At 46.8% G+C, this 13,480-nt stretch overlaps 1 long non-coding RNA gene across 2 annotated transcripts; it reads right to left on the minus strand.

Annotated features, from left to right (window-relative positions):
- Positions 1–2,168: 2,168 nt before the first annotated feature.
- On the minus strand, positions 2,169–13,084 carry LOC104869988. 2 transcript variants are annotated; one of them, XR_782422.1, is made up of 3 exons: positions 13,007–13,084; positions 2,588–2,880; positions 2,169–2,402 (listed from the first exon to the last, which is right to left on the minus strand). It is a non-coding gene; the product is annotated as an uncharacterized LOC104869988 (long non-coding RNA). The 2 variants fall into 2 exon arrangements; XR_782421.1 differs by having other exon boundaries at positions 2,588–2,875; positions 13,007–13,083.
- Between the last annotated feature and the right edge of the window lie 396 nt (positions 13,085–13,480).

Raw genomic sequence — 13,480 nt, forward strand, 5'->3', positions numbered from 1 at the left:
TGGTTGAGCTTCCGATAGTTTTTATACACACAAGCATCTAGCCTCTCAGAATCATATTAACGGTCAACATTCTAAAATCTCAGGCCTGAGAAACAATCCTAGAATCACTTTACTAGGCCGAGGAGCAGGAAGCTGACATGGAAAGCTGAGCGTGGCAGCACCCAAGAGGCTGAGGCTGAAGGATCACAAGTTCAAGGCCAGCAAGGGCAGCATAGTGAGACTGTGTCTCAAAACGAAAGATTTAAAAGGGCTTGAAGGTGTAGCTTAGTGGCAGAGCGCCCCTGGGTTCAATTCCTAGGTCTGTAAAAAAGGTAAAATAAAAAAGCCAAACCATCCAATAAATACAAGCTACAGCCAAGAAATTCTTTTTCTCTGCTGCTGACTTGCGAGTTGTGAGGCCGTTGGTGACAGCAGGTACAGCACTCTTCTGAGCAGCCCCAGCCGACCACTCACTCCTGGCTGGTTGCCTGGACAGTGCCTGCATCCTCCCTCAGGCAGGGACCCTGAGCTGTGTCTCAGTGCTCACACAGCCTGCCCCGATCCACTGTGGATTAACAGGCTTTGGCCCTGGCTGCTTTGTAGAACACTGTGGATTATCAGGCTTCATGGGCTCACTTTAGGATCTAGAGATGTTTTCTAATGTAGCTCCTATGAGAAAAATCGGTCCCAGGGCACAGGTGCCCAGAAGCAATGGAAACACAGGTCCCCTCCCAGGTCTCTCCTTTCTGATACCTCCCTGCCCAGCACTGGAAGGAAGCGGACCTCATTTCAATCATGCTGTACCCTCAGTATCACTTGGAACCTGTCCCCAACCCAAGTCCAGGCAGCCACCAGTCTCTACTTCTGTCTTCTCAGTTTCCTAGAAACCCTAAAGGATGGGCTCCGACCTCACCAGACCCAGAGCTGGGCCCCACATGCCCTGGCCAGGGTTCCCTTTGTTTTCTAGCCCCTCCCTGTATACCGTATACCACCCACCTGATGCTTTCTGCTGTCCCAGTGGACAGGTGCCCTGGACCCTGCTTCTCTGGCCTCCCCAGGCTTGCTCAGGCTCACACGGTGCTGCATTCCCTCCTCCCGGCCTCCTTCCAGTCCCCTGGGGGGAATTCCTCCATCCACAGCCCCTGTACCCCTGAGGACACCCAGACCATGCAGCCTGGTGGCTCCCTCTGCACAATTAACACTTACCCTGCCTTGCTTTCACCCCTTGCAGAGTTCACAGAGGTCCCCACAGCTGCATTAGCAAGGCCCTACCCACACAGACGCACACATCTGCACACACATACACGCACCCCCCACACACACAACTCACACACACACACACACACACACCTGCATTGTGTATTGCCTGACTGCAACACAGGCTCTCCAGCGTCTGTCTGAACCTCAGTGACACCTTTACCAGATGGAACATCACCGCTACGGCTCCCGGGGGCCATCTCCTGGGAGGGAGCCTTCCTGAAGTCAGCAAGCCCAGGCTGCTGGCTCTGTGAATCACTTTCTTTGGCCCGGCAGACTCAGAGGGACTCCATGGTCCAAACTCAGTCAGAGTCACCCAATGGAGGAGGGCTACTCTCAAAGGCAGGTTGCAGAGACCCCACAATCTTAAAGTCCTCTCTGCAGTCAGCGCCTCCGGGACGTGGAAAGGCCATGTAGCCCAGCCCGCGACGTGACACACGGGAAGGACTCACTGACAGCTCGAGAGTGGCCCTTCCTCTTTCAGTCCAGCAACGCTTCTCTCACGCCGGACCACCCTTTGTTCCTGTTACAAATCAACAGTTTTCCTTGAAATACGTGAAAGCCTGTAAAATGCAGAAAAGAATACGGTGGGACAGAGACAGGTGAAGTTCTCTTTTCTCTATTATCAAACTTTTCCCAAACACCTTCTCAAGGATTTATTTAATACCCAAAACGACACCACAGTGCATATTCCGAATAAAAAGCACACCCAGACAGCGACGTCTGGCCCTCGGAGTTTACACGTAGGCTGTGTTCCTGTCTGTAAAGTGCCTCGAGAGCCCGCCCAACTGCTAATTAACATCTTAGGTTTGCTTCCTCCAAACCCTGGCCCCCCCACCACACACCCCATACTGCCTGCATCTTCCCACCAGTGAAACCGAGAAGCCACCAGAGGTTAAAGCAGTTAATATTGGGAGAATCCCGAGGTGGGCTCTGCAGCATCCTGGGAGTAGGTGTGGGCTCCCTTGTGGGCTGCACTTGCAAAAGGAAGCCGAGAAATGAACACACTTATTTGACATCCTCCTGCCATAAGAGAATCCAGTCTGACTCGTAGAAATCCATTAGGTGCCCAGTTCGGTTGGCACTGCCATTGCTAGTGAGACTTCTGTGTCCATCTTCAAAGAACAGCTGTCCTGGCCATGGGACGGTGAGCAGGGCTGGGCTGTCTGCAAAGGAGGCTGAAGTCAGGCTTCCCCTCGTCTAGTCTACAGACCCTGCCTCGAGGGTTTCCGACAGTCTTGCAGAGAAGGGCCCTGGGGGAGTGGCCGAGGTTGCTCGAAGTGCCAGCCAGGCCTCCTGCAGCCCAGGCCCCAGGGGTTCAGGGTTAGGGCCTGTTGCCTGGTGCTGTTACCTTCATCAGTAAGAAGTCTGAACCACTTGGACGTTCCTGGGTTTTCTGGGTAATCCTGCTGGCGACCTCCTAACCGGACCCCACAGCAGGCCCAGTCTGCAGGGCAGAGCCACGCACCAGGAAGCAGGAAGAAGCTGCTATCTTTGTTTCAGATGCGGGGTCCTGGCCTCGCTGCAGGGCCCAGTGGCTGTGGACTTGGCCTCTCTCTGACAGCGCTGACAGGTGCGTCGGCTGGCACTGGGGCACCGCATGGCAGGGCCCCGTCACTCGTGAACTCCACAGTGAGACCTTGCCTCAAAATAAATAAAAGGGAGAAAGAAAGGGAAAAAACACCCTATTGGTTTCTGGGTTTGATCTGCAGCACCAGAGACACAGAGACAGAGACAGAAACAAGCAGAGAGACGCTGCAATTGGGTTAGGCCAGCATTTTCCAAATTTACCTGCATGGGGAAACTTTTCCTAACAAGACTTACTAATATGTTGTGGACCTTACACTTCTGAGATTACACCCTGAGAATCAGTGATGTAAACCATCTAATACATGTACTTAGTACAGGGAATTTTAGGTCAAATACAACTGAGGTGTCAAGAGGCAGCATAAGAGAATTTGGGTAGAAAAAGAAGCTACTTTTAATTGCTTTTTGGTTGGTTTTTTTATTCTTTCTTTCTTTCTTTCTTTCTTTCTTTCTTTCTTTCTTTCTTTCTTTCTTTATTTATTTTTGCTCTAAGTGACCAGTCATGTGGACACCCTGTCAGAGTCCTGAAACTACAGTGAAAAAAAAGGTTCCCGAATATCTCTTTTTTCCCCATGGAAAAAGTATAAACCAAAGTGCGGTGCATTCCACTTTTGTTGAGTCAGACTCCCTGTGTCCCCGGCACACCTGGGGCATTTAAAAACAGTCCCTGGGGTACAGATGCCTGCAGTGTTCTTGAAAGAGAATTCAGCACTCAGGACACAGGGCCGCCAGGCCAAGCCCACACTATCTTTTGGGTCCCACATTTGCCCCCAGAAGACCCAGCCAACAGGCTCAAAACAGCCAGAAAATCTGCACGGTCGACAAGACTTCTGTGTATTTTCTTTCCCTGGTTGCAGAGCTAACAGAAAGGAGAAGAAATGCAAACAAATATCACCCTGGAGAACGAGACAGTCACACAAGGGCTGTTCAAACCGTGGCTCATGTGGACTAACTTTTATTCAGTGAAAACATTTTATGGAAGGAGCCGGGCTGTGTTGAGCACCTGCACTAACAGGACAAGGGCAGTGGCTCAAGGAACGTGGCTGCACAGCGTCCTCGGTCAGAGAAGTCTCAGAAAGTGGGCGGTTTTCACAGGATGCACCTGCCGCGTTGCGGCGATCCAGCCCACCCGGGACGCGCCACGCACACGCGCCGCGCTCCGCACAGCAAGGCTTGGAAGTCACACAGGCACAACCAGGGCACCAGAGATTAAATTCCCCTCACAGTGCTCCTAGTGGAGGACCAGGCAGAATATATCTCCCCAAACACAAACTGATTGATTAATTGATAATTGATGGTCCTGCTAAGTTACTTATTATCTGAGAGAAGCTGGACTCGTAATGCAAACATTTCGTTCCTATTTTTCACCCAGGAGATTATTTTACACTTCAAGGGAGCCTCAGAGTCTGAACCGGACTGTGAAAAATGATCCAAAACGGGCTGACAAATCGGCCTCAAATTCTATTCTACCCACAAAATTTGCATCGTTTCTGTTGATATTCGTCAAATCTCACGAGGTCCTTTCTGTCTTCTCCCACACAGAAGAGGCTGCACCTGTGAAAGTGGGTATGTCTACTTCCTGGCGACCTCATAATTGAGAATTTTATGGGAACGTTTCAAAGGAAAGAAATGACAGGCAAAATATATCTCAGCAAAGTCCACCGAGTAACTGTTTCCTTAAGATCTGATGTTTGTCTTGTTTAACGTTCAAATCCAGGCTTAACTTCACTACTAACAATTACTAGTATCACACAGTATTTTCCGCTCGACAAATAAATCTAGTCTGAAAAACGTCATCGTCATCAGCCAGAGTAAGACCCAGCGTCTGCTATCTAAAATGCTGATATTTGAACTGGCGAGATGCGTTTACAGAGGAAAAAAATTAGCCAGTGGGCAGACATCTAACTGTGGTTCACACAGCTTCACAGAAAACGAAAGTGATACCTAATTGTCAGAATTCTTAACACGCTCAGAATCCACACGTGTAAAACAACTTCCTCCTTTCCTGTTACATTCAGTCCTCGTAGGAGCAGAAGTCAGAGAGCTCAGTTTTGGGCTGTTGGTTCCAGGAAAACTAAAGTATATTTCTATTCAAAATAAGTACTTTCTTAAGGTAGTTTAGACACTGTTCAGACAGTGACGCTATGTAGCAAAGTACCAAACACACTTCAGGAAATCACACTCGATTTTGCACTGTGTGAGCTTTTAACCCAACCGGTTGTCAACCTCTCTGCTTTTCTGTTCTAGGTACTTTAAGTCCCTGACAAAAGTAAATCAAGTGTTTTGCCATTTTGGGGACCAGAAAGTCCCAGCACCGCTCACGCGATCTCACTCCACTGCTCCACACCGATTTTAGGGCAGTTTGATGGGACACTGTGTCCAAAGCCTATCCAAGCCAACCCCGACCTCAGGGCATTCAATTTTACCAGCAAAATTATGCAAGGCCAGGAAAATGGGGCTGCTGGAGGTAGGTGTTCATGCTGCCACCTGTCGGCCTTGTGAGGAAATACATCACAAGGAGCGGAAAGGAGAACTGGGTTTAATGTGTATTTTATTTCCCTGGGGTAAAAGGCGGGGGGGTGGTCCGTAAATGCTTCTTAAATGGGGGAAATAAGATCACAGACTCCTGGGGAAAATATTACAAAAGGCTGAACCCTCTCCCCAGAAAAAAATAACATCGACGCAACTTGGTAGACAAATGTGGGCAAGCTGAAATCTACTGGAATACCTGCTTTCTAGACAGGAATCACCCCTCACAACCTGATTTTTTGTACTGTGACAAAAATTCTATAAAACAGAAAAAAGGGGGCTTCCTGGGAGGATGACTCGAATGCGAGAATTTTCAGAAGAAAATTCTTGACATCAAATGATTTTCGGTTCAAAACTGGTAGTTCTTAGATGGGAGGTTCTTAACCCTTTTCCCCAGCAGCCGGGAAGATTTGGATTTCACTTCAGAGCTAATCAACGGGAAAGGCTCTCTGGGAATTCTGGGCGGCATTTCCAAGAGAAACATTATGCTTTTGACACCTCTGCTGTTGACATCTGAGATCCGCCCTGGGCTGAGTTTCGGCAGGTGACAGCGCTGGAGCCCGCCGTTTGTTTATTTATTGAGCTTGTAGAAATGTCTTCCGTGTTTCTGGGAATATTTTTCCAGCACGGGTTGCTCACTGCTGTCAGCTGCCCCTAAGATGTTTGGAACACATCCCAGTGCTCTGGAATCTGGGGGCCTTCCTCCCCACCCCCAAACGGAGCCTGTCCTACCTAGGGGAGAAGGACTGGCTGAGCCCTTGCAGTGACTGAGAAATGCATCTGCCCCCACTCCCTTCCTAATGGCGTGGTTGGCAGCCGTCTGAGGAACTACTGATGGGTCGCGTCTGTCCGGCATGCTGGTCCCTTGGCCTGTCAGTGCGACCACAGCATTAGCCTAGCGACACCTGGGGCCGGACCCACTTCCCCTTCGTGAAATCAGCGCTCCCTGCGGATGTCCCCCGAGTGCCTGCTGCCTGCTCAGGGAGAGGCAACACACAGCGACGGCCTGGTCCCTTCGTCTGCTTGTAGGAACAAGACAGTCTCTCATCATGGTTTTTGTCCTCACCGTTTCTATCTTTGCTGGTACTCTCCTAACTCTCAGTGGGTTATTCTAGCAACACACAGCACTTCGTCTTGAGAAGTACATCATGATTGTATGAGGGAGAAGGATTCCCCACACACTGGGATGTCCTTTCCAGCTCGTGATAATCTGCCTGATTCCTGGCTGTGGAAGCCGGGAGGCCTAATAGTGTGGCCGCTGCCCGGCCCTGAGTTGCTTCAGGAGGTTTTACGTTTTATTAAAGTAATAAAATGTAGCTTTTACAGTCGCCCACAGTATGTAATTACAAATGCATATTATTGATATTATCCGTGCATTGCTTGGGTTTACTTTTCCATTAATAGGAACTCTGCATTTTATACATTAATTATACAAAGAATTAATGACGGCTTACACAAGTCAGTCTATAAGACAGTGTAGAAACAATTATACTCACCATAAAGCAGTCCATTCTTTAGGAACAGGCTTTGTTCCAAGCCATGATTTTTAAATACCTTTGTTCACAAGCAGGAAGTGGTATTACACAGGGAATAAAATGAACACATTCATAGAAAACTGAGTTTTATCGGAGAACAGTGGGTGTTCAACATGGCAACGGTTCTAACTCTCCTGGCTCTTCAATTCTTGTAGCATTTCATGGAAGGATATTCACATTTCAACTTTATGCTTTGCAGTACTAAAGCAATGATTTCAAACTCAAGCTGTCCGGAACAAACCCACCACAGCGGTCTTCACTCAGTGTCCTCACCACAGGGGACAGAACCGCCATCAGAATCTAAAACTCCAGAAACTTCGGTTCACCTTCCTCTACCCAGTCCATCACCAAGGTTTGCTGCTTCTGGGTCCCAAGTGGCCCCAAACTGGTCCATCTCACCTCACGCCTGCGAACCCACCCCGGCTTAAGCTAAGTCATGTCTTCCCCGAGCTCCCGCCGTGGTCCCAGTCCCTCTCCCACACCCATCTCAGGTTCACTCCCCAGGTCCTCAAAAGACAAGTGAAGCGATACTAAAGCCTCCCTCTCCCGCAGAAAACCCTCACCCCAGGGCTGGAAAGAACCTGTTCTGTTCCCATCTGCTGATCAACCTACCCACCTCTCATGTCCCCTTGAGCACATTTTTTTCAGAAAGTTTCCTCCAAATTCCCCTGTTGTGACTTTTTCTCTTGGAAACAGGGTCTCACTATGCAGTTCAGGTGACCACCATCCCCAGCTTGTTGTGACCTGTCCGTTGCAATTTTATAATTGATTATGCTAGTAGGAAGTCAGATCAAAACTATGGCTAATATTTAATTTTTTTAAATTTGTATTGCAGTAAAAGATGCATTTGCCCTTAATCTCTCTCAAAATACAGTGGAACACACTTAGCCCTTTTTCTTGCCACTTTCTGAAGCAGTTCTGGACGTCCTCTATTGTGAGTGTCTTTAACTGTGCTATCCTGGCTGCTTGCATTTCGTGAATCGATCAAAATATTCACACCCTTCTGGCTGGGGCTTTAGCTCAGTGCTGCCGCCACCTGCCTCACAAGCTCAAGGTCCCAAATTCAATCCCTGGTATCAAAAACAACAACAACAAAAATTTACCCTTTATGGTCATTTTGACTTTGAGGAATGTACCAGATGCAATGAATAAGGTGGGACAAGGACACCATCACATTTTTTATGAGTCTGCCTTCCCACTGGATGCCACTGGCAGCCACATTCACTGTATTTTTGACCACACCTCAAAAAAAAAAAAAAAAGCACAAAAGAGGACTTGCAGAACTTCTTCAAAAAGTAGTAAGAGCCGGCATGGTGGCGCACGCCTGTAATCCCAGTACTCGGGAGGCTGAGGCAGGAGGATCACTGTGAGTTCGAGACCAGCCTGCGCTACAAAGTGAGCTCCAGGTCAGTCTCAACTACATAGTGAGATCCTGTCTCAAAAAACAAACAAACAAACAAAAAGTAACAAGAATGATGGGGTTGAGTGTATTCAAAGCAAGGGAGAGTATTTTGAGGGGCACTGAGCGCAATGTGTCTTTTACTATAATAAAATGCTTTGGACACTTGTCATATTTTGATCACACTTCATACTAGGTTAATATCAGAGCCCCCCATCTGTAAGGTTCACGACGGTCACATCCACGGCTAGGCCAGGCTAGGCCAGAGCACCGCAGAGCAGACACCACGGGGGTGCACTGCTGCTTGGTTTGCTGATGAGGCCGATGGATGAATGGACCAAACAGTGCTTCTGGCCATGCTTTCCAAGAGCCGTAGACCCTGACGCCAGGTTCCTGGCTGTGAATCCCACCGCACCACTCGCTTAGTGACCGCTGGCACATGGTGCAATGTCTCTGTGCCTCAGTTTCTCCGAGGGTAGCAATTCTACACACCTTAGAGAGTCGCCACCGTGAGGTCTGGGCGAGCTGACAAGTGCAAGCCATGCCGAACACTAGCAGGCACCCAGTGGACGTGTGTGTGGTCACCACCGTCATCCCCATCCTTTGACTTTAACAGTGATTTTAAAGGATCCTCAAATAAATAAAAAGCCTCTAAGACCACAGGGGTATTAAATCTCCAGTTCTTACCCTGAACTCTGAAAAATATTAAGTTTAGGGCCCCACTGAGGACTCGTCTAAGCCAGTGTATGTGGTTGCTCACCATTTTTTAAAATTCTAACTTATTTTCATTGCAATCATGTGGCCACCTTCACTAGAGCTCTCAAGTGTCCCACTGTTTCTACGTGGAGGGATCACGGCGACACCAATGATGAGAGAGCAGTTCCTCAAAACTCAATTGCAGCGTGGCCGCCGTCCTGAGGCAGCCTCCACCCTGGCTGCAGGTGACCGGATGCATTGGCACTCCTGCCCCAGGGGGCACAGCCCAGGGCAGGTGTCCCCTCTACAGCACTCTTGGTCCCCTTCCCAGCCCAGAATGCTCACCTCCATCCTGGGCGTCAAACGTAGCAGGTTCTCGAAGATCACCACCGTGCTTTTGCCTAGCCTTCTCCAGTGACAGTCCCTCTCTTCACTGGCGGGCCTGGCCCAACTTTTTATATTCATGTTTTCCCTAAGAGCTTATGAAAAAGGACCTCAGCAGGGCCTGGTGGTGCATGCCTTCATCTCAGCGGTCAAAAGGCTGAGGTAGGAGGATGGTAAATTCAAGGCCAGCCTGGGCTATATACCAAGATCCTGTCTCGAGATACAAACAAACAAACCAACAGGCAAACAGAAAAGGCTAAGGAACTTACTGGAACATATTTCTCTAGGCAATCTTTGTCTAACAAATTGAATTTTTCAAAGAATAACCAAATGCATAAATAGACAAATGAAAAAGTAACAGCCCGAGTGAGAAATAAAATTCACCTAATCTTCCTCATTCGTTTAGTTCAATAGTACGGACTGATGTCATAGTTTAGGAGCCCATGAGTTTTAAAATGAAGCTATTTCAGTTTAATCACCACCAACCATACGGTCAACCCTAAAATTCATTGACATGAAGGTTCTCATTCAAGTTTCTTAAACCAAATAACTGAAGTAAAAATAGCATTAACATATCTTGGTTTATTGAAGGTAGAAAAACTCCTGGAATGCTCTTTCACCAATGGAATGGACCTAGAGTTTGACATTTGACCAAAAGATTCATGAGAAGAGCACACATATAAATTTGGTGAGGGTCACTAATATCTATAGTTACCTCACACCCTCGGTGCACCGGGGACAGGCCTACGTCGGCAATGACAAACGACGCTAGCCTAATGGCCACAGTAACTCATCGTCCTGTTTAAAGAAATTACTTAGCAAAGTCAAGGTTAAAACCCTGTGGAGGAAGAAATTAAGGGCCGATGCCACAGGACTCCGCCTGCACTTCTGGCAAACACCTCGACGACTAGGAGACAGCTTAATTTCATATGCATCTACATTTTTTAAATGCTTCCCTTTGTACAGCTTTAAAAAAATCCCAGAGGTCTCAGAGATTGAATGGAAACCTTTTTTTTTTTTTTAAGAACCCTTGGCCGATATTTTTGCCTTGCAATTTATATTTCTAAATGTGGAAATTTTAAGATTAGAGCAACATGATCAAGCATGATGCTGCACAGCTGAAATCCCAGCTACTCAGGAGGCTGAGGCAGGAAGATGGAACGCTCAAGCCAAGCCTGGCTCAGTCTCAAAATGGATATTTAAAAGGGGGTGGGAGTGTGGCCCAGTGGTAGCGTGCCCTTGGATTTGATCCTCAGTATTAGGGACAGGGTGGGGGGTGGGGGGACTGGGACAACAAGATTTCCCTTCCCGTGGCTAAAAACGGCATCTCAGAACCGGGCCAAAATTGTAAACTATGCTAGCGTGTGATCGGCATTTATCTGAGACGGAAAAGTCAGCTGAGATGCCTTCCTAAGAAGCCATCCTCCGAAGCTCTCACTGGCCTGCAAAGCGTCCCCGGACACTGCCCCAAGAAGCAAGGGCAGCCCCGTGACCTCGGAGGGACTCGGCATCCTGCGTTCCAGAGGGAAACAACGGAGGGGTCAAGTTCGTCCCGGGTCAGCGCTGCCCTGCGCAGGAGACAGGGGAAGCCTCCCTGCGCGGTCAGAGCTCTCCCGGAGGACCGCTCCTCCGCCCTGCTCTACACCGGCCATCCATGCCATTTCTTCGTCCTGATTTCATCTGATTAATATGTAACCAAAGAAGTGAAAGAGATAATTCCACCATCTGTGCGTCCCGGCAATTTTCAGATTCCTGTAGGCTGAAAGCACGGCTTTCTCCACTGACATATTTATTCCTCCTCTTCAGAGTCAAACCATTCCAAAAGGTGAACAAAAAATACAGCGGAAGCAGTCTGCTTGTCTGCTGTATTTACATGCTTTTACATACCCTAAAAATATGTGGCTTATTAACGACTGATTTTCCAGCCTCTCCAATAAGCTTTTTTATTAGCATGCCACTCCTTAACTCGGAAGTGTCACGCCGTCTCTCCCTGTGTGGGTCTCCTTTATGATGTTTAATATAAAGACAGAGCAGTATTTATATCCCTTACAATGAGAGAATGGATTGTTTTAAGGTTCTGTAGCCTAGATGTGATAAAGAAAGAAGGAACCGTACAAAATGATAAATATTTTCATTAAAAACTTTAAAACTAAAAGTTCAAAGATATGTTCTCCTCTCTTATTCCTTGTCAAAACATGACTTAAGACCCAAAACTAATCTACTTTCAATTTTATTCCATATTTCAGCGCTGTCATAGTACTCAGCAGAGAGTATTGGAACACGATCATTTTTTATTTTGTTGATGTTACCGACAGCTTTATTTCACAAAGCAATCTTATACTATGTCTACCAGTAGTAGGGCATAGAGGTCAAACAGTTTCTCCACACAGGTAGAGAGCTTATTAAACATCGCGTCTATTAAACTCGATGGACAACATAAAGAAGCATTTCAGCAAAATACTTTTAACATAGTTCAATGAAGATGTGGCTCAAAAGGGTAGTAAATAATTTAAACAGAGACCAGTAGGGGATTTGTTATATTTTTTACGAGCATCTTCAAAATTCTATTTCAAACAAAGTGGTTAGAATAGGGAGGAAAGGGAAATCTACAGAGAGCGGCCCAAGTCGTACAGGCCTCTCCCACTGGAGATATTTCCTCAGACAAATCCGAAAGCATGCGATACACCAGCTTGAATCCAAATATTAAGAAATCAATAATTCTATCCCAAAGTATCTGTGTAAATAACCTAGCCTAAATCTTATAAAGTCCTAAATAATATAAAGGCCTTTTGAAAATGATTTTCTTAGCTGGCTTTTTATTATTGTTCTGGCTGACAGTTAATTTTTAAATGGTATTCATGAATCAGGACAAAACGTAGGTCTAAGATAAACAATACCAGAACTGAAGAGAATTGATGTGGAAAATATTGGTTCCCATATTATGTATTATTTGGTTTGAAATCTAACTTCAGGGCCGGGAGTGTAGCTCAGCAGTAGAATGGCTGCCTGGCATGCTCAGCCCTAGATTCTATCCCCGGCACTGCATTAAAAAAATTTTAAAATATGATTAAAAAGGATTAAGAAAAAAAGTGATACTGCATAGCTGAAATTTTCTTTTCTTGTTAGGTATTCTTGGTAACTTTTTGATTATCAAAAAAATCACATTTACCATCCTTTAATCACATTGCTTCCTCTTGTATTTACAAAAACTAAGGAGCAGCCAGGAGTGGTGGTGCACACCTGTAATCCCAGCACTTGGAAGGCTGAGGCAGGAAGATCGGTGTGGGTTCAAGACCAGCCTGGGCTACACAGTGAGTTCCAAGGTCAGTCTCAACTACATAGTGAGACCCTGTCTCAAAAACAAAACAAAACAAACCAAACCTAAGGAGCAGAAAAAGGAGAAGTCGGAGGGGGAAGAGATAAGTGAAACAGAATACAATTTCTTGCCCTCACAGCCTCATATATAAGCTGCTTTTTTAAAAAACCAAAATGACAAATGGAATCTGTGACTTTTAATAAGTTTACCCTAAATACCATATACCTCAGTCTTGAAGCTCCTAGAGCCTTTACCAGGAAATCAGGCGCCTGGTCTCTCACCAAGGGTCTAAACTGCTTGATGGAGGGTTAGCGGTAGACTCACCTGGAAGGATAATTAAGAAGACAGAAGCATAAAGCAGGACTTGTTAAAGTTTACAATCACCTCCCCTCACACCATCCCTCTGCACGCTCTGGCCTTGCTGCACAGCACACAGTAAATCATTTACCTAAATGTATCTGCACCCAATCATTTTTTAAAGTCACAATCTTTGTAGTGTCAACTTGTCAAGGGTCAAAGGGAAGAGCAGGCGAGATTCCCAAATCAATCTGCTTGTAGAAACTGTCTCATTCCATTTCAAATTACCTGCTCCGGCTGACGCAGGGTATGGACAAACTGCTTTCCTCCATAAACCATGACAGGACAGGTCGAACTTGTGCGATCATTCATAAGAAGCCAGTCTTGCTGGTTCTGTCATTAACTACTTTTAAACGGCTGTGCAGGGTTAAGTGATCTTGCAGGGCAGTCGCTGGTATAAATACTGTTTGGACAGTTTAATGTCAAGAGACAACTCCTGTG

This window comes from Fukomys damarensis, unplaced genomic scaffold (genome assembly GCF_012274545.1).
Source record: "Fukomys damarensis isolate Sample0158 unplaced genomic scaffold, DMR_v1.0_HiC HiC_scaffold_11, whole genome shotgun sequence".
NCBI classification, from domain to species: domain Eukaryota; kingdom Metazoa; phylum Chordata; class Mammalia; order Rodentia; family Bathyergidae; genus Fukomys; species Fukomys damarensis.